Here is an 18,208-nt window from a genome sequence, read left to right on the forward strand (position 1 = left end):
GGACGCGTGCTGCAGGGCTGCCGGTGACACGGGGAGAGCAGGCGTGCAGGAGTCACGAGCCACAGCGCGGCCGTAAAGCGGAGTGCGTGCGCGTGTGCGTCCAGGTCGACTGCGCCTGTTGCGACTTCTTGGCACCCACCCCTGCCTCCTTCCTTGCCTTCCGTTTTCTGTGGGCGTCCAACCCCTACTGATGCAGCTGCCGGGAAACATGTGGGCTCCCATGGGCCTCAGCCAGGGCCCAGCAAGCTCCGACCCAGAAGGCCTTGAGGGCCCTGTGGCGCCCACCACAGAGCGGCAGCTCGCTGTTTTGCAGGAAAGTAGCCATGGCTGACGCAAAGCAAACAGGTGCAGCTGTGTTCCAATACCACTGTGCTGTGGGCGCAGGCACTGGGCCGGAGCTGGCCCCCGGGCGGTGGTGCCCACCCCAGTCTAAGGCACTGACAACGCTACGCACATCAGCGGTCAGTGTGGAACCCCTGTCTGGAGGCCGTCGGCGCCAAGTATGGAGTTCCTGGTCCCATGTGTGTGGAGGAAGAGCTGGGAGGGGCCCAAAGCAGGGGACGCTCGCGCTGAGAGCCAAGGGCAGCAGAGACAGCCGCAGGGGCAGCGTGGGCACGGGACCGCGGGCATGCAGCCAGAGTCAGGAGAGCCGGTGTTCTGGGAGCAGGAAGGGGCCTGCGCACCTGGAGCAGAGGGTGGGGGGCAGGAGGCGGCCCCAGGGCCTGCTGCCCGGGCAGGGGTTAGTAGAGGCTCTGATGAGCGATCCTGTGACTCGGGCATGGAGAGCGTCCTGAGCGTCCCATGGCCACTGTACCCGGGGCGCTGGCTGGGCAGTCGTGACCCTGAGGCAGCCGGGGCAGCGTCGGCACAGCGACTCTGCTGTCCTGCTGAGAGCAGTATGTGCACGCCGGGCAGTGAGGCATGAGTGATTCTACCTACAGGTTAGAGGCGCTGGGGTTTGTGGGTGTTTTCAAAAAGTTATTTATTTGAATGACAGAGAGAGAGAGAGAATCTTCCACCTGCTGGTTCACTTCCCAAACAGCCACAACAGCCAGGGCTGGGCCAGGCCAAAGCCAGGAGGCAAGAATTCCATCCGGACCTCCCACGTGGGTGTGGGGGCCCAAGCACCTGGGCCGCCTGCTACTGCTTTCTCGGTGCATTAGCAGGGAGCTGGATTGGAAGTGGAGCAGCCAGGACTGGAACACAGCTCCCATGTGGGACGCCCAGGTCACAGGCAGCGACTTTACTGGCTGCACCACAGTGCCGGCCCCTACTGTTGGGTTTAAGATTGAGTTTGTACAGTATCTAGAAGCACAGTAAAACTTCATCCAATAACTTAGACGTTTGCACTTAGAACAACACTAGACAGCGAATACGGACGAGGGGAGCACCCCGGCGTCCGAGCGCCGGCCCGCGCCTGCCCCCAGCGCTTCGCCGAGCTGATGTAGCCAGTGCTGGGCCCGCTGCTCGGAGAAACGAGAGAAGCAGAAGCCAGGCGCAGAGCAGGATGTGGGGAGTGTGGCGCTGGCCCCCGTCCAGGCCCTTCCTCCCCGACCCAGATGTGCGGGAGGAAGGGGCTGTGTGACTTGTTTGCACTCAGTTCAGTCCATCAAGCGGCTGGGCGGCCATCAGCAGCGCCTGGGCTCCAGCACAGTGTTTGCTTTGGCTCCAGGCCTCACCTTGAAGGTGAGGTTTGGTGGGGGCCGGGCTCCGAGCTGGCTCCCTTGGGTCATCCTGTGGGCCTGTGAGCACGACCAAAGCTCGTTTTCTACTCTGAAAACAATCAGGTTCTTTCCCCCTCTTATTTACTTTCTCATTTCAAGTCCCATTTAGCAAGGGCCAGGCCCTGACTCAGTCCTTCCCCGGGCCCCTGGCAGAGGCCACGGGAGCCGAGCCGGCTAATCTCCGGGAGCCATGTTTATGACCTGCTGGTTTTCCTGCCAGGGGATGGGAGCCTCGGCTCGGGATCAGCCACACCAGCTCAGCTTTTCCCAAGGGCTCCAAGGCTCCTGGAGCTTGTGGGGGAGGGGAGCTGTGCCCTCTCCAGGCCCTGGGTGGTGGTGGTGCCAGCCAGACCCTCCAGTGCGTCTGTCGCCCCCAGAGGACGGCCCGTGCCCGTGGCCCGCAGTGAGCAGAAGGGGACTGAGAGAAGGACTGAGAGGGGACTCCTGCAGCTTTGCCACCTGCCCCACAGCAGCCCGAGGGATGATGTCACTCCAGAGAGGGGTGGAGCTTGTGTATGCAGGGACGGGACCATTCTGAAACTTTCCCTAGTGTGGTCGCTCAGCGTGTGGGCAGGGCAAAGAAGGGGCTGGGGGACTTGGTTTTGGCTGTGCTTGGGTACAAACGTGAGCTCCAGCTCTGCCAGCGGCTGTGGGTGATGCTCAACACCTCCTTAGGCCTCGGTTTTCCCTCTCTGTGTAATGGGTTGGCAGGAGATGATGAAGGTGAACACACCTGAACGAGCCAGCACACATAGCACATCCACCGGCCACCAGCGTGGGGCCTTGACACTGACCACCCTGGGTCTGGCACTGCGCCTGGCGTCAGAGATACAAAAATAAGGGCGTATGGTCTGCATCCCGGGAGGAACACTGGCTCCCTGGCTCCTCTCGCTTTTCTCTGCAGGGGTGGGCACCTGCCCGAGCCCAGGGGGAGGTGACACGGGGAAGGCACAGTCGGCACTGTGGGACTCTCCATGGCTCCTCACCTGCTCAGGAAAAACAGTCTTCCCCATGGCCGCAAGGCCTGGGGCTTCTTGCCCTGGGGCCCTTCTGGCCTCGTCCCCACCCGCTCGGCCTCCTGCTCCTTGAGCAAAGCCGTGCACCTGCACCGCAGGGCCGGGCGCTTGCTGGTGCCACTTCCAAGAAGATTCCCGGATGTACACGTGGCGCCCGCCCTTCCTCTCTCGGGCTGCCCAGCGAGGCCTCTGCTGACCCTCAGCCCTCCCACCCCCTCTGCTCTTCAAGTGCCTCAGCCTCCCTGGCACCTTCCGTGACCTCTGTGTGTCTCTTCTGTGACCTCTGTGTGTCTCTTCCGTGACCTCTGTGTGTGTTTCTCTAGAGTCAGCTCCACCAGACGAGGGCTCGCTGCCTCCTTGGCCGCTACCGTGTCAGCAGCACATTTCACACCATTGCCAGGTGCACAAATGTTTACTGGAGGGATGGGTGGATGGATGGACAGACAGGTGGACAGATGGAGGGATGGATGTATGGACAGATGGATGGACAGATGGCCAGAGGGATGAACAGACAGCCGGAGGGATGGACAGATGGACAGACAGAAGGATAGACGGAAGACAAATGAACAGGTGGAGGGATGGATGACTGGGTAGATGAATGGACAGATGGACAGATGGAGGTATGGATGAATGGACAGACGGATGGATGGACAGGCGGCTGGAGGGGTGGACAGATGGACGGACAGAAGGATAGACAGAAGACAAATGGATGGGTGGAGGGGTGGACAGATGGACGGACAGAAGGATAGACGGAAGACAAATGGACGGCCGGAGGGATGGACAGATGGACGGACAGAAGCATAGACGGAAGACAAATGGACGGCTGGAGGGATGGACGCACGAATATGCGGGTGGCTGGGTGGCAGATGCTGGGCAAAGCGGTGACCGAGTCAGAATCTCCTGGCAGCCGTTGGCTTTTCTCAGGAGAAGCTGGCTGGCTCTGTGGTGTCTGGAGCAGCCCCACGGCCCTGCCTTCTGCACCTGCTGTGCAGGCCCCCACAAGCCTCTGTTTCCCCGTCTGTAAATGGGTTTAGTGACGGCCTGGTGGACTATGCTAGGGACTAGGATTCAGTGGCTTCTCGGCGCCATTGGCCTGGCCCACGGCGGTCCCTCGGTGATGCCGCTGGTTATAGCTGTCACTCGGGGCTGTGTCTAGAGGGGGAGGCGGGCGAGGCACCAGAGCACGTTCAGCTTCTTGGGAGATTCGGGAGCACGCCCTGCTGAGGGGGAGCCCAGAGCGCAGGCTTTGGGATCCCACCTGGGAGTGGTCCCAACCCATGCACGTTGCAGCTGTGATTTGGGGCGTGTGGCGGGGGTTCGTGCAGCCTCGGTCACCTGCTCAGTGGCTGAGATAAGGACAGAGCGGGCCGCACAAGCTGGGGCGAAGTTTAGGTGGGGTGACCCCGGGGTGGGGGGTGCCTGGTGCACAGAAGTGCTCAATGCTGCACATGGGGTCCCAACTCGGCCTGATGCCTCCTGCTCTGTGGTGTCACAGACAGCTTTGTCCTCCCCTGGATTAGCTCCTGCCCTCTGGATTCCAGGGGGGCTGTGGCCTCCTAGAATAAGCGACACCTGCAGCAGCCACACTTGGCCAAACGACCAATTCGGGCCACGGGCTATGAGGAGGTGTGGGAGGGGTGGGGGTGTGGGAGGGGTGGGAGGTGCTGGAGGGTGTGGGGGGGTATGGAGAGGGTGCGGGGTGTGGGGGGAAGTGTAGGGGGAGGGGAGGTGCGGGGGGTACAGGGAGGGGTGGGAAATGCTGGGGGGTGCAGGGGGGTATGGGAAGGAGCAGGGGGGTACAGGGAGGGGTGGGGGCAGCCGCCAGGCCCGACCCTTGCAAGGAGGTCGTGCAGCAGCCACTCCTTGTGTGCGGGCTGAGATGATGGCCCAGGAGATTTGATGCTGAGTCTCCGTGGGCCTTCTGGGGAAGCATCTGGAAAGGAGCAGAGCCACAGAGGAAGGGAGCCTCGGTCCCCCTCGCCCAGAGCTCCGTGTCCACCTGCTCATCTGGGACAGCTCCGGCCCAGGACGCAGATGGAGTCCAGGGAAGTTGGAAACCACAGACACCCTCCGCAGGGCGCCTGGGGGCAGGGCTGCCCCTCGCACTGACCCCTCCTGAGCCTTGCATGGTTTCTGAAGATGGAAGCAAGGTGTGGGGCAGCTGGGGGCTCTGCCACTTCTGGCTGAGTGCCCCTGGGTGATGTGCATACCCTCTCTGAGCCTCAACCTGCTCATCTGTGATGTGGAGGCCGTGGAAGGTAGCTTCCTCGCAGGGTGCCGAGAGGACGGCCTGACAGCTGGTGCAGGTGGGGCACTCTGCTCTGCGCAGTCTCACTCGCTCGTGGAGTGGGTTGAACCCCCTACTTGCTTCCTGTTGCTGCTGTGACGTGCCCACAGCACTAAAGGTCCGAAACCACACAGTTCTGCCGTCTCACGGTTCCGGAGGCCAGAAGTCTGCCATCAAGGGTGGCGGGCCTGCCGCTCCTGGAGGCCCCGGGGGCAATCTGTGTCCGGGTTTCCAGCCTCCGGAGGCCTCTGCGTTTCCTGCCTGCTGCCTCCCGCTGCTCGCTCTCTGGCTCTCTCGCTCTCTACCACACCCCTGCTCTGCTCGGTGACGTCACCAGGATGGAGAGGCATCCATCACGTCCCCTCTGCACATACGCACTCCCTTCCCTGTGGACGTGACCCAGAGTTGGGTCCTCTGGTGCCAGCATCCCACTTCTCAGGACTTGGTCACACAGGCACACTCGAGGCAAGGAAGGCTGGGAAATGCACTTAGTATCATGGGAATTTCAAAGTGGGGGAGATAATCAGAAACGGGAAAAGCCATTTCAGCGCACGCTGTGGCTTGAGTCTTCGGGTCACACGGTTCTACCGGGTGGCAAATGTGACGGACACGCCAGAGTGACAAGTAGAAAGCCACCCTACAGGCTTTGGGGAAGAATAAGTTGAAAAGTGTTCAGCGAAGAAAGTTGACAATCCAGACTTGTCATCTGCCTGGATGCCAGATGGTGATAAAGACCTGGCTTCCACCTTCTGAGGGTAAAAGATTTTTAACTGGGATTCTTGAGCAGCTAAACAAAACAGTGGCACTTGTAGACATTCAAGAATTTGAATGTTCACACTGGACATACTCTATATGAGAGAATGGCCTGGGGATGTATGTGCATTTCACACAAGGGAATCCAAGAAAGACGGCATGACTATTTTTAAAGGGGTGGTTGACAGTTACATGGAAGATGCCAAGGATCCTAGAAAGACACTTGGAGGTGTCTGCTCTGAGTAGTGCGGCTGGAGCTGGGCCAGGCTGAAGCCAGGGGTCTAAGAATTCCATCCAGGTCTCCCACGTGGGTGCAGGGGGCCGAGCACGTGGGCCATCTCCTGCTGCTTTCCCAGGTGCATTAGCAGGGAGCTGGATCAGAAGCGGAGCAGCCAGGACCAGAGCCAGTGCTCATATGAGATGCTGGGATCGCACGTGGCAACTTAAACCTGCTTAGCCACCATGCCAACCCCTATTGCTAACGCTTTAGAAACTGGTTCAAGTGTGAAAACACTCAGCTCCATAGTCATGGCCTGGAGGTGAGGAATGTGAGTGTGACATCCATAGCCAGGGTGGAGCCCACCCGCTGCACCTGCTCCACCTGCTGTGTTGAGTCTCCCTCCCACCCCCAGGAAGGTCGGAACTTGGCAGACACAACCTTGCAAAGGGGAACCCCCACGCTTCCGGGGAAGTCACTGGGCTCCCTCCTCCTCTGGCAGGTGGTGAGAGTCGGTGACGGGGCAATGGGGCTTCAGAGGAGTCCCTGGCGTGGCGGGTGGCATTCCCAGGAGGGCACTTTGGCCATTTGCAGAAGCCTCGTCCAGGCCCGGCATCTCCTCTGGGTCCCCAGAAGACAGAACTCCAGCTCTGGGGACTTTTCCACCCTGGAGCCCTGGCACCCCTACCCGGGAGTGCTGGCTTCAGCCCCTGCCAGGGTTCCAGGCCCCACCTCCACGGGCCACATCTCTGTGGCTGTGCCGTGAGTCACAGTGGCTGGCTGGGCGTCTCTGCTATCTTGGGGAACCGGAGATCCCCCTTAATTCCCTCCAGCTGTGTCTCTGCAGGACTGAGGTCACCCATCCTGGCGCAAGGGAAGAGCAGAACTTGTTGTGTCTTCGTTTCATTCAAATGGTTTGGATGACGACGCACTCAATTTCTTCTCTCTTTCTTTTTAAACCAGGGCACCGTCTGGGAGTCACTTTTGATTAGACGCTGACCTCAGAAATATGCTTGCGTCATTTTGAAAACATCTCCCAGCGCCGCAGAAATGCGCTCTGCCGGGGAAGGGACATGGGGTGGCCAGCGCTGGGCGTGGGCTCTGCTGATGCCTGGGCAAGGGCTGCCCAGGGCCCCCCGGGGGGTTGCTGGCCTGAACCAGAGCTCAGGTGCTGTCCCTGCCCCCCGCCCCAGATATGTGTAGTGACCTGAGGCTCAGGCTAGGACCACCACCACCATCATCACTATCACCATCATCAGCCTCGATGACTTTGCCAACAGCAGCAGCCAATGTTGTCAGGTGCTTGCACTTCCAGGCTGTGAGTTTTCCGGGAGCGCCACACTAACAGGTGCTCAGGAGGTCAGGGTGTGAGGTCAGACCTTTGACCCACTGGTGGGTGGAGCCAGGGCTCCCACAGGGTAGGAATCCCCTGGGTAGTCGTCTGCGGGTGAATACACCGTGCTGGGTCAGCACCCGGCTCTGGGTGGACATCTGCAGGTGGCTACACTGTGCCGGGTCGTGTCGGGGCCCTGGGTGGCATGGCTGCGGACCCCTGGGTGGTTGTTTGCGGGAGGATACATCATGCTGGGTCAGCGGCATCTGGGCTGAGCTTCCCTGACCCACGGTCAGAAACTTGGTCTGTTCCAAAGCTTCCCGAGCATGGACGTGGTGCCGCGAGTGAAAATCCCACCGTGACGTTTCGTTCCGTGCACGGAAGCATTCGGAGACTCGTACAGAATTACCTCCCGGCTCCGCATGGAGGCCACCTGGGCCCCACTCCCAGGACCTCTCATGACGTGGATGCAAATGCTCCCAAATCCGACAAGGTCCCGGATCTGACCTTCTGGCCACGGGCATTTCAGACGAGGGGTTCCTGTGCTCACTCCCTGCCGTAGCAGTGCCCACAAACTGGTGACTTGAAGCAACAGAGACTTGTTCCATCACCATCCGGAGGCAGGGAGCCCGAAGGCAAGGTGTCAGCCGGGCCCTGCGCCCTCGGAAAGCTGCCCGGGGTGCCTTTGCTGGCCTCTGGCAGCTCTGGCGGGGTGGGGGAGGGGCTTAGCTTGTGGCTGCAGAACCCCAACCTCTGCCTTCCCGGGCCTGGTCCTAGCCTGCTTGTCCGCCTCCTACACGGACACTTGGCCTGGCGTCACGCCCCCCCACCCCCTCCAGCCGTCCAGGATGTGCTCATCCTGAGGTCTTGGTTGCATCTGCTAAGATCTTGTTCCAAACAAGGTCACCTCACAGCTTCCCAGCGGTGTGCGTCTGGCAAGGCAGAACGGTGCGGGGCAGGGGTGGGGGTCATCACCATTGAGCACACCGCGGTTAGCAGGGGCCGTTCCCCCGGGATGGGGGAGCCCCTGGAGAATAGAAACCGTGTCTTCATTCATTCATCCTGCAGACGTGGGTGGCGCTCTACCGTGCTCCAGGCGCCCAGTGGGAACTCAACAGATCCAGGGCCTGCAAGGGGAAGCAGAGACTCCGGTACGCTCTGGGGGCAGGGCTGTACAGGCAGCGAGCGAGAGGCGAGACGCGTGGGCGGGCGTGGGCAGGCGTGGGCGGAGGACATGGTCAGAGAAGGCCTCTCTGGGAGTGTGCGTCCGGGCCCCTAGAAGGCCCAGGCCCAGGGAGAGCCCGCCTTGTGTCCTTTGCAGTCTCTGTGGGCCAGTGCCCAGCACGAAGCCCACCCAGACACAGGCATACTGCCTGAGGAGTCCCCCCCAGGGGGCAGAGGGGTCCCCAACTCAGGCGCCCATGGATGAAGGACGTGGGTCATGGGTAATGGGACAGCGCAGGGCAGGCGATGGCCAGCTGGAGAACACGGGCCCAGCAAAGGGACAGCGGCCTCTCAGCTCTGACTCCTAGTCCCTGGGGAGCACGTGGGTGAGTGTGGCCAGATCCTCCAGTGCTTTTAAAGCAAATGGAAATCAAACACTTTGGTGAAGAGATGTGAATTTCAAGTGGCTTAAAAATAATTAAGAAAAGGAAATAACACTGTGTACAGAACAAAACCTCTCTGTGGGCCAGGTACAGCCTGAGGGTAGAGCTCGCAGCCTTTGGGTCGGGGATGGGTGGGGCCGAGTGCAGTCCACGTGGAGAGGGCCCCTGGGGAGAAGAGCCTGGGTGGGGGGCAGCTGAGGAACTGAGCGGTTGGGGTAGCGTAGCGGGAGCCTGAGCCAGAACCCTGCTTACCCCGGAGGGGTCTTGGCAGCCTGGATAGTAAGGGTCTCTTCCCCAGGGAGGAGGCAAGCTGTCCAGCCCTCTGCCTGCCTATCTCTCGCTCGCTCTCTCTCTCTCTCTCTCTCTCAAGATTGATTTATTTATCTGAAAAGTAGAGTTGGAGAGACGTCTTCCATCCTCTGTTCTCTCCCCAAATGGCGGCAACCATTGGAGCTGGGCCAATCTGGAGCCAGGAGCTTCTTGCAGGTCTCCCACATGGGTGCAGGTGTCCAAGGATTTAGACCACCACTTGCTGCCTTTTTAAAACAAAAATTTTATTTATTTATTTATTTGAGAGGTAGAGTTACAGACAAAGGGAGAAACAGAGAGCAAGGTCTTCCATCGCTGGTTCACTCCCCAAATGGCCACAATAGCCGGAGCTGGGCCAATCCAGAGCCAGGAGCTTCTTCCGGGTCTCCCATGCAGGTGCAGGGATCCAAGCACTTGGGCCATCTTCCACTGCCCTCCCAGGCACACTAGCAGGGAGCTGGATCAGAAGTAGAGCAGCCGGGCCTCAAACTGTGCCCAAGTGGGACGGTGGCACGGCGTGCAGAGGCTTCACCTGCCACAGCACAGCACCGGCCTCTGCTTGCTGCTGCCTCGCAGGGGGAGCAGTAACAAAGCCGGAACTGGAGGTGGAGCTGGGACTCGCTCACAGGCGCTCCAGCGTGGGGTGTGGGCATCCCAGGCAGCGTCTTCAGTGCGCTGCCAGGTGCCAGCCCCTCCCCTGTGTGTCCAGCAGTGCAGGGCAGGGGCAGAGGTCCAGTGGGGGGACACGGGTCGGGGGTCACATGACAAATGTCCCACCTCAATCTAATGAGGTTAGGTCAGGAGGGCTTCCTGGAAGAAGTGACCAGAGCTGAGCTCAGAGGACCCATGGAATTGTCCTAAAGGCACCGGAATCATTCGGAGCTTGTGCAGGGAGTGGACTGCTGGTGTGTGCTGTCGGGAACGGGCTGTCGGGAGCGGGCTCGAGGGGCTGGTGTGGCCATCTGGCGAGAGAGGACAGGAGTGGCCCTTGGCATGGGCTGTGACCACGAAAATGCAGAGAGATGTAGGCAGGGTCCTGAGACTCCATGCAGCCGAGAAGACTAAGCCATAGCATTGCATCCCCTCCTGGAGAGAGAAGTGCCTGGCGTCAGAGACGACCCAGGTCAGAAACGAGACATGTGGCCTGGGGGTTTCGGAGACCCTCGGAACGCCACACTTCTTAGCTGTGTGATCCTGGGCAAGTTCTTAACCTCTCTGTGCCTCGGTTGCCTTGTATACAAGCCGATGATGACAACAGAGTCCCGGCACCGAGCTGCGGCTTGGCCAATGCTCCCAGAACCTCGCAGTGCGTGGCCCTGGCCCCGGCCAGGAGCTGCCGGAGCGCGTCCGAGCAACGTGCCCAGAGGTTCACAGTGTGCCCGGCGTCTTTCTGGTTCATCATATGAGGGACATTTATTGTGAAAAAAACAAAACGACACCCCCGTGCTCAGTACCCACCACAGAAACCTCGCGGACTTCCTGCACTTTGACAGCTCTGGGTTCGCCGTGATTACACAGGGCCGTGAGCGTCCTGCTCTCTCCAGGGTTTGTGAGCCGAACGATTCTCCCTGGCAGAGTCCCGTGCACGTCAGCTGTCGTCCAGGCCAGAGCTAGCGGCTTCCTCAGGACTGAGCCCGCAGTGCAGGACCTGACTTGGCCTGGGGGCTGCTGGGGGCTCCCACACCCTCCTGATCCAGCCAATGGCCTGAGATCCGCTGGCCTGGGCCAGGGGCCAGGGAGCGGCAGAGAAGCAGGCGGTGGGGGGTGGAGGCGCTGCTCCTGCATGGGGTTAGCCGGGATCCCCAGATCCCAAGCCCAGACCCAGCATCCCCAGCTGGGCTCCGGCTCCTTCCTCTAGGGGGCAGTGGGGCTCCACCAGGAGCGCCTTCCTCCATCTTCCCCAGGGCCAGGAAAAGCTTCTGGGCTCCAGGTTCAAGAAGGGCAGTTTCTGGACTCCCTTGGCCTGGGCTGGGTCAGGTGTGCGGGGCGGGGGCCCGGGGTGGGCGCTCAGTAGGAAGGGGCGGTGTTGTGCTGCGGGAGCTCCGGGCCATTCCTGACAGCTCTGGCCCGGGCGGCCCGGCTTCTCCAGGGGGACCGCCAAGGCTCGGGACATGCGCCGAGATGTGTATCTCCACGCTGGTGTTCGGGGCTCCGTACAGGGTTCCAGACCCTCAGAAACAATGCTCCTGGGTGAACCCATCCCCCCACCCACCCAGGCAGCCAACAGGCAGCTCCTCCATCGGTTCACTGCCAGCTGCGGTTGCAGCTCACAGAATCCCCGCTCTTTGTGAACCAGAGGAGACATTGAAGGTCTCCTGGCTCAGCACACCAGGCAGGGCGTCCCCAGCCTTAGCCCAAGCGATGTTCTGCTCCAAAGGCTCCCGTGGGCCGCGGCCTCTGCTACCTCTTCTGAGCCAGCCACCATGCTCCTCGGTATCCTAGGGTCTCTGAGATGTCCTGCTGCAAAATGGCAAATAGGCTTTGAACTTGAACTTGAACGTCCAAAGACCGTGATCATAACCTACTGCCCCTCCCCCCCCCCCCCCCCTCTGTGGGGCCTGCTAAGGAAGCATAAAATGCAGCGCCGGGCGGAAGGGCTGATTTAATCAAACCTATTCATGTGACAAAGGGGAAGCCAAAGCCCCAGGAGGTGTCACTGCCCCAAGAAGCAGTGGGGCCCTGTAGGCAGAAAGTGGCTGCTAGACCAGGAGACCGGCAGGGTTTGCAGCCTGGCTGTGCCACCTGCCGCAAGCCCCAGGAGGCACTGCTCTGCTTGCAGCCTGAATTTCCGGGTCTGTGAAATGGAGACGGTGCCTGCACTCACCTTGCGTAGACGCACCCACGGCGCTGCCGGGCAGGAGTCGAGGGAAGACCAGACGCTGTTTGTGCTGGTTTCCTTGGGTTGCCATGACGGATCGCCGCAAACAGAACGGCTTACCACAACACAGGGGTTTTTGTTTTTTGAGAGGCAGAGAGAGACCGATAGAGCCTCCTGTTCTCCGGTTCATTCCCCAAGTGCCTGCAGAGACCCCTGGATGGGGCCAAAGCCAGGGGCGCCGGGAATGCGACCCAGGTCTCCCCCATGGGTGGCAGGAACCCGACTACCTGGGCCACCATGACGGCTCCCTGGGTCTGTGTTATAGGAAGCTGGAACCAGGAGCTGGAAGTGGGACTAGAACCCAGGCACTCGGATGTGGGGTGCGGCTACTTAACCACCAGGCCAAACGCCTTCCCCCTGTGCGAATCCAGAGCTCAGAAGCCCCAAGGCCCCGTGTCTGCAGGAGAATCTGCCGCTCATCCTTTCCAGCTCTGGAGCTGCCCCGCCCCTGGGCTCCCGCGCGCTGACCTCTGCCTCCAGCAAAGGCCCTGTGGCCACACCGAATCCACCTGTGTGACCCAGGGTCCGCTCCCCACCTCAGAGTCCCGTGCTCACTCCCATCTGCGCAGTCTGCTTTTCCTGGTAAGGCGTGACAAAGCCACAGGGCCTGGGCCGGGGACCTGGACGTCTTCGGGGACAGTTCTCCCGCTGGCTGCGCTGTTCCTGTGACAGCGCCCTCGGGGCCCTGTGCACGTCCCACTGCGCGGGGTTCTGTCTGTGGCCACGGCCTTGACCCCAAAGGAGGGATTTAGTTCTCATTGGGATTCTGTTGGACAAACTATAGGAGAAAGTTTGTGCCCCCCAACACCCCCAAGGACGCGGAGGCAGGAGGAAGCTTTTTAAAGGCAAAAAAGGGCGAAATTCATTCAAGCTGCTTGCACGTAAAGTTCCCAAGGGCAGAGCAGGTGTCACCCTGTCTGGGTTGTGGGCGCTGTTCAAGATCCACTCTGCCACGGAAATCAGCACCTGCCTGCAGGGTGCGCAGGGCGCAAGGTGTGCTCTCTGGATGCCTGTGCGCCCTTCCCCCAGCTGTGACAGCCAAAGTGCCGGGAGGGTGGGGCAGGAAGCCCCTCCACTGGGAACTGTTGTGCAAGGAAAGGAAGTTCACAAGAAACTCGGGAGGTGAGGCCACGGAGGCTGGGTAGCCCCGGGGGCTGCACACAGTGGGCAATCAGGCAGCCCGTGGGGGCTCTGATGCTGCGGTCACTTCTGAGCAGGTCGCAGGCAGAGAACGAGGGACACAGTGAGCACGCAGGGCCTGAGATCTGTCCACCGGCACTGTCCGGGGTGAGGGAAGACTGGAGTCTCCATGGAATCAAAGCTCCGGGCTCGGCTGTGTGTGAGCGGGCAAGATGACCCGCGTGGCACCTGGCGGGGCGGTGGGTCCCTGTGGGAGCTGCCAGGGACTGGGGGGCAAGGCTGAAGCAGGCGAAGGCAGGCAGCACCATGTCCTGAGCCCCGAGGGCAAGGCCAGGGCCGCAGGAAGCAGGGCGGACGGTACGGCCCAGTGCTGGTGCGCGGGCCGCTGGGGAAGGAAGGAGAGTCAGGAGCCCAGTGCTGCAATGTGGGGGGCGCCTGCGGCCTTGGCCTGGGCAGCAGGGCGTGAAGGTGCTGGGGCTGCACCAGAGGACAAGGCCAGAGAAGAGATCACTAGCTCTCCCTGGAGCCTCGGCAGGGAGGGGCGGAGGGAGGCAGGCATCCACCAACAGCAGGTGACAACCCCAGGCCAGAGGAAGGGGCAGCCGCAGGGAGGTCTCCGGACTGGGGACTGGCGGTCGACACCTCTGGCTGGTGGGTGTGGAACAGCAGCTCCAGGTGGGCGGGGCCAGGTCGAGGGTGACCCCAGGACTCCTGAGTCATTTCGGAAGTCAGGGTTGGATTTGAGCTTCAGAGCCGTCACCACCAGTGGCGTGGGACCTGGGTGAGAGGCATGAGGTGGTCAGAAGGCAGGCGGGCTGGCCCTTCAGTGCCCACGGGGTCACCTTGATTCACCTGCTTGGCGGAGAGGCCGGTGGCAATGACAATCGTCACACAGGCCGCAGAGTCTGAGAGCTGCTCTGGCAAGCACAGCTTGGGGTGGGCACTTGGCCCCGCAGCCAAGACGCTGCTGGGAACCCCCACACCCCACATCGGGGCGCCAGCTCCCAGCCCCTGCCGGTGCACACCCTAGGAGGTCCCTGGCCCTCACGTGGGACAGTGAGTTCCTGGTGCTCAGTTTGTACCCTGCGGGGACGCAGCTACTGTAGGCACTGGGGGACTGAGCGAGCGGACTGGAGCTCTCTTTCCCTTTCAACAAATAATTGTTTTCAAGTACAAGTTCTCGGAGACGGACTGGGCTTCTTTCTCGACTTCTCGTGCTCGTTGCTAGACCTCGCTGTGTCGTTTGGTTTCCGTTGCTCTGTAACACCTCACCCCCGAACCTGGCTGCCTAATACACCCCACAGTTACGCTCGGATCTCGTCTGCGGGCCAGGGGTCCCCGGCTCAGGGACCCTCACAGGCCGTGGTCAGCGGTCGGCCGGGAGCCCTCAGTACAATGAGGCTCTCCTGGGGCGGGGCCCACTTCCAGGAAGGCTCAGTGGCTGTGGAAGGGACTCGGCTCCTTCTCAGGCCGTGGCCTGCACGCTCAGCTCCCCACGTGAGGTCTACCGGCCGTGTCGCTGGCCTCCGACGGGGCGGCTGGCTTCAGAGGGTGACAGGAGATAGAGCAAGACGGAGCTGGCCAGACACGGCGCGGCCATCCGCCGTCTCCTCTCAGCACTGACACCCCTCCCTTCTGCCAATTTCTAGTCACAAAAAGCAAATCCCTCGGTCCAGATCACATGAGGGCCTGAATACCAGCTGCCGCGGCAAATTCCCTGAGAGACAGGACACCCATGGGGCCTGCATGGGAGGCCGTGTGAGCGTGAAATCGGTGGGAGTGCACAAAGCGCCTTGAGCAGCACCTGCGCTGTGGTGTTTATTGAGCACTTAGTACATCGCACGCCAGATACCAGCGCAGCAAACAGGACAGCCACGGTCCCCAGCCCTGGCACCTGACGGTCACTTCAGGGTGCTCTGGGGTCTGGAGAGACTGCCCCACGGGCTTGGCAGAGCCGAAAGCTGCAAAATGAGTAGAAGTGTTTACGCAAGAAGTGCTCGGTGTGTTCTAGGTGCTGGGGAGAGGGACCATGGTGAGTGGGTGGGGCTGAGGGCGTCAGGAGAGGAATCGGTGCGGAGTTAACAAGGTGCAGACTGGCAAGGTATTATCAGGTCCAGATCTGGGACCCAAGTCCAGCCCGAGAGCAGCAGAGAGCCATCGATGAGAGCGAAGGGAGGGAGTGACCGCTCTGCTTGTTAGAGAATCAACAATGGCAGCTGGACGGCCGGAGACCGGCCCAGCCACGCCCAGCCACGCCCAGCCACACCAGGGCGAGCCTGGGTGCGGCTCTCCTGGTTTTCTCTCCTGCAGTAGCTCCTGTGTGTCAGGCACAGAGTAAGGCTTTTGGGAGGCGTTTGTGAAACGAGTGACTAAGGCACACATGGTGGCGGCCAGGGGTGGGCGTGGCCCGTCCTGGTGGGGAGGTGGTGGCGGCCAGGAGTGGGTGTAGCCAGTCCTGGTGGGGAGGCGTCTGTGTGGCTGGAGTTGTCAAGATTGCCTGTAGCTGGTGACAGGAAATGCAAACTCTTGTCCCGTTAGTGCTTTAAGATTCTCTGTGGCTGGTGCAGGCGCTGGCTGCCTGTGTCCAGGTGGGTCTTTGTCACCGCCCCTTGGCAGGCCACAGGGGAAGCAGCTGAGGGGTGCTGACCAAAAATGCACCAGATTCCCAGAGGGTCAGTTAGTGCCTGCTTGGGGAGGGAGCAGGGGAGATGCCTTGACTGGAGCCCAGAGCTGTCAGATCTGAAGGCAGAGACTTTGGGGGGGGACGGGTGAGCCTGGCTCTGTCCCAGGAAGGGGGAGGGGTGGGGTGGCAGTCACCCAGGGATGGAGCAAAGCAGAGCTGGAGTGGGGGCAGGTGCCGTGAATGGCAGCAGCGCTCAGCAGGCCCCTTCCAGATGATTCCACCCCCCCGGAACGAGCGGCAAGGGCATCAGGAGAGCGTGAGGGTGGTGGAGGGGGCGCCGGGGGTTCAGGGAGAGAGGCAGAGGCGTGGAAGAGGCGTCGGGAAGAGCGGAGAGCAGGGGACAAGGAGAAAGGGAGCTGGCAGGAGCCGCCTCTGGGGTCAGGTACTACAGACAGGAGCTGCGAAGTGTGGTGGGGGTGGGGTGGGGGCTGAGCAAGGGAGCAGTGGAGGGCGAGGCCACAGTGGGGGGGAGGGGCATGTGGAGGGCAATGCCACGGGGGTGGTGCTGAGCGAGGGAGCAGTGGAGGGTGAGGCCAGGACTCCCCAAGGGGCCGGGAGCATCAGCCTCACCTGAGCCCACTAGAAACACAAGGTCTCCATCAGCCTCAGACGCCCTCCAGGTGCACCTCGCTAAGTGGGGGGAGGGGTTGGGGGAGGGGAACATGAGATGGAAGTTGCCTGTGCCAGGACCCTCAAGTGGATGGGCCCCCCCGAGGTGCCGACATCCCCGAGGAATGAGGAGGAGAGCTGGGGCATGGCCCGGCCGGGGCTCTGGGGCACAGGCAGCCGCCCCAATCCCTGGGAGCAGGTGCGATTCCTAATCGCGGGCAGGGCGATGAGCCAGGTGTGTCGAAAGTGCTCCTGGGAGTTCCCTGGGCCTTCAGAGGAGGAGGTGAGTCGGCTGAACCAGGAGGTGAGAGCAGTGAGGGGCCCACCGGCCCGCCTGCTCCCTGTATAGACTTCTGCCCACTGGAACTGGATGCTCGCGAGTGGGTGTCGCTGTGAGTTGTGGTGAGGGTCACTGGGGCCTCGAGCTTCTGCGTGAACACCCAAGGCAGGGGTGTTCACGGTGAGCGGAGATGCAGAGGGCGGGGGGAGCAGGGAGGAGGGTTCTTCGTGGGGGTAGAGGGTGACTTGTGAGTGACATGAGCTCGTTCTTGGGGGAGGCTGCAAGCCCTGGGGGCTGGGCAGCCAGAGGCCGGGGATCCCACGCCCTGGCTCTGAGCCCCGGCCCACCCCTGGCCAGTGCTGGCCACTCTCAGAGCCTGGGAAGTGTCCATGGGGGTAGATCTCAGAACTTTATGTCCTCGGCCCTCTGGAGCCTGGAGCCTAGGCTGGGGTTCCAGGCCTGGGGTGAGGCAGGGAAATGAGAACGCGGGCTCCTGCTGGCCTGGCCGCAGGTGCAGCTGGGGAGAGCCAGATGGCGAGGGGTGGAGCCAGAGCAGCCTCAGGGCACCTGGCTTCCCTGCACAAACCCCTCCTTCCCCATCTCCCTGGGGCCGGTCACGTTTTATGCTGGCAGGTGAGGGGCAGCTGCACGCAGTGCCATCGCCCACCTGTCCCCCAGGGGCTGCTGGTCCCCAGCTCTGGGCACTGTACAGGCAGGAGGGCCCCGGGCAGCCGGGGACAGAGCACAGCCTGGCAGTGCCAGTGCTCTGGGGATGCACGGGGTTGACTGCCGCCTGCAGCAAGGAGCTCCGGCTCTTTCTAGAAGACAGGCGTTTGGGAAGGAATAAATGGAGCCGCATGGGAGAGAAGGAAGCTCGCTCTCGAGTCCGAGTCCGTTGTTCACTTTTTTAAAAAGTGTGAAGCTTCCCATACGTCCCGGGGACTCCGTTCTAGGGGTGCTGTGTCTGAGAGTTAGGCACGCAGTGACCGGGGCCTGCTGGTGCGGAGCGAGGACGAGCACTGTGTGTCCTGCTGGACTTGGCAGGTTTGGCGGACAGATGGGGATGGTGAGAGAGAGCGAGCCTGCTGGGCGTGCGTGTGTCGGGGCAGGTGCAGGTAGAGCCCACAGGACGCCTGATCTCTGTCGAAGGACATTTGATCTGAGACCCGAAGGATGTGGAAGGACCAGCAGGTGCGTGGGAGTCGGGTCAGAGCTTCAGGTGTTAGGGAGAGCAGAGACGGGCGGGAGGAACTCGGGGAAGACTTAGGAGAGAGAGGCGGGGCCACAGTTGAGTCTGGAGAGGTGTGAGGCGCCTGGCCTGCGCGCCCGGTTTTATGTGGAGGGCAGCCCTGGGCGGGGCAGCAGGCAGGAG

Source organism: Lepus europaeus, chromosome 10 (genome assembly GCF_033115175.1).
Source record: "Lepus europaeus isolate LE1 chromosome 10, mLepTim1.pri, whole genome shotgun sequence".
Classification (NCBI taxonomy): Eukaryota; Metazoa; Chordata; class Mammalia; order Lagomorpha; family Leporidae; genus Lepus; species Lepus europaeus.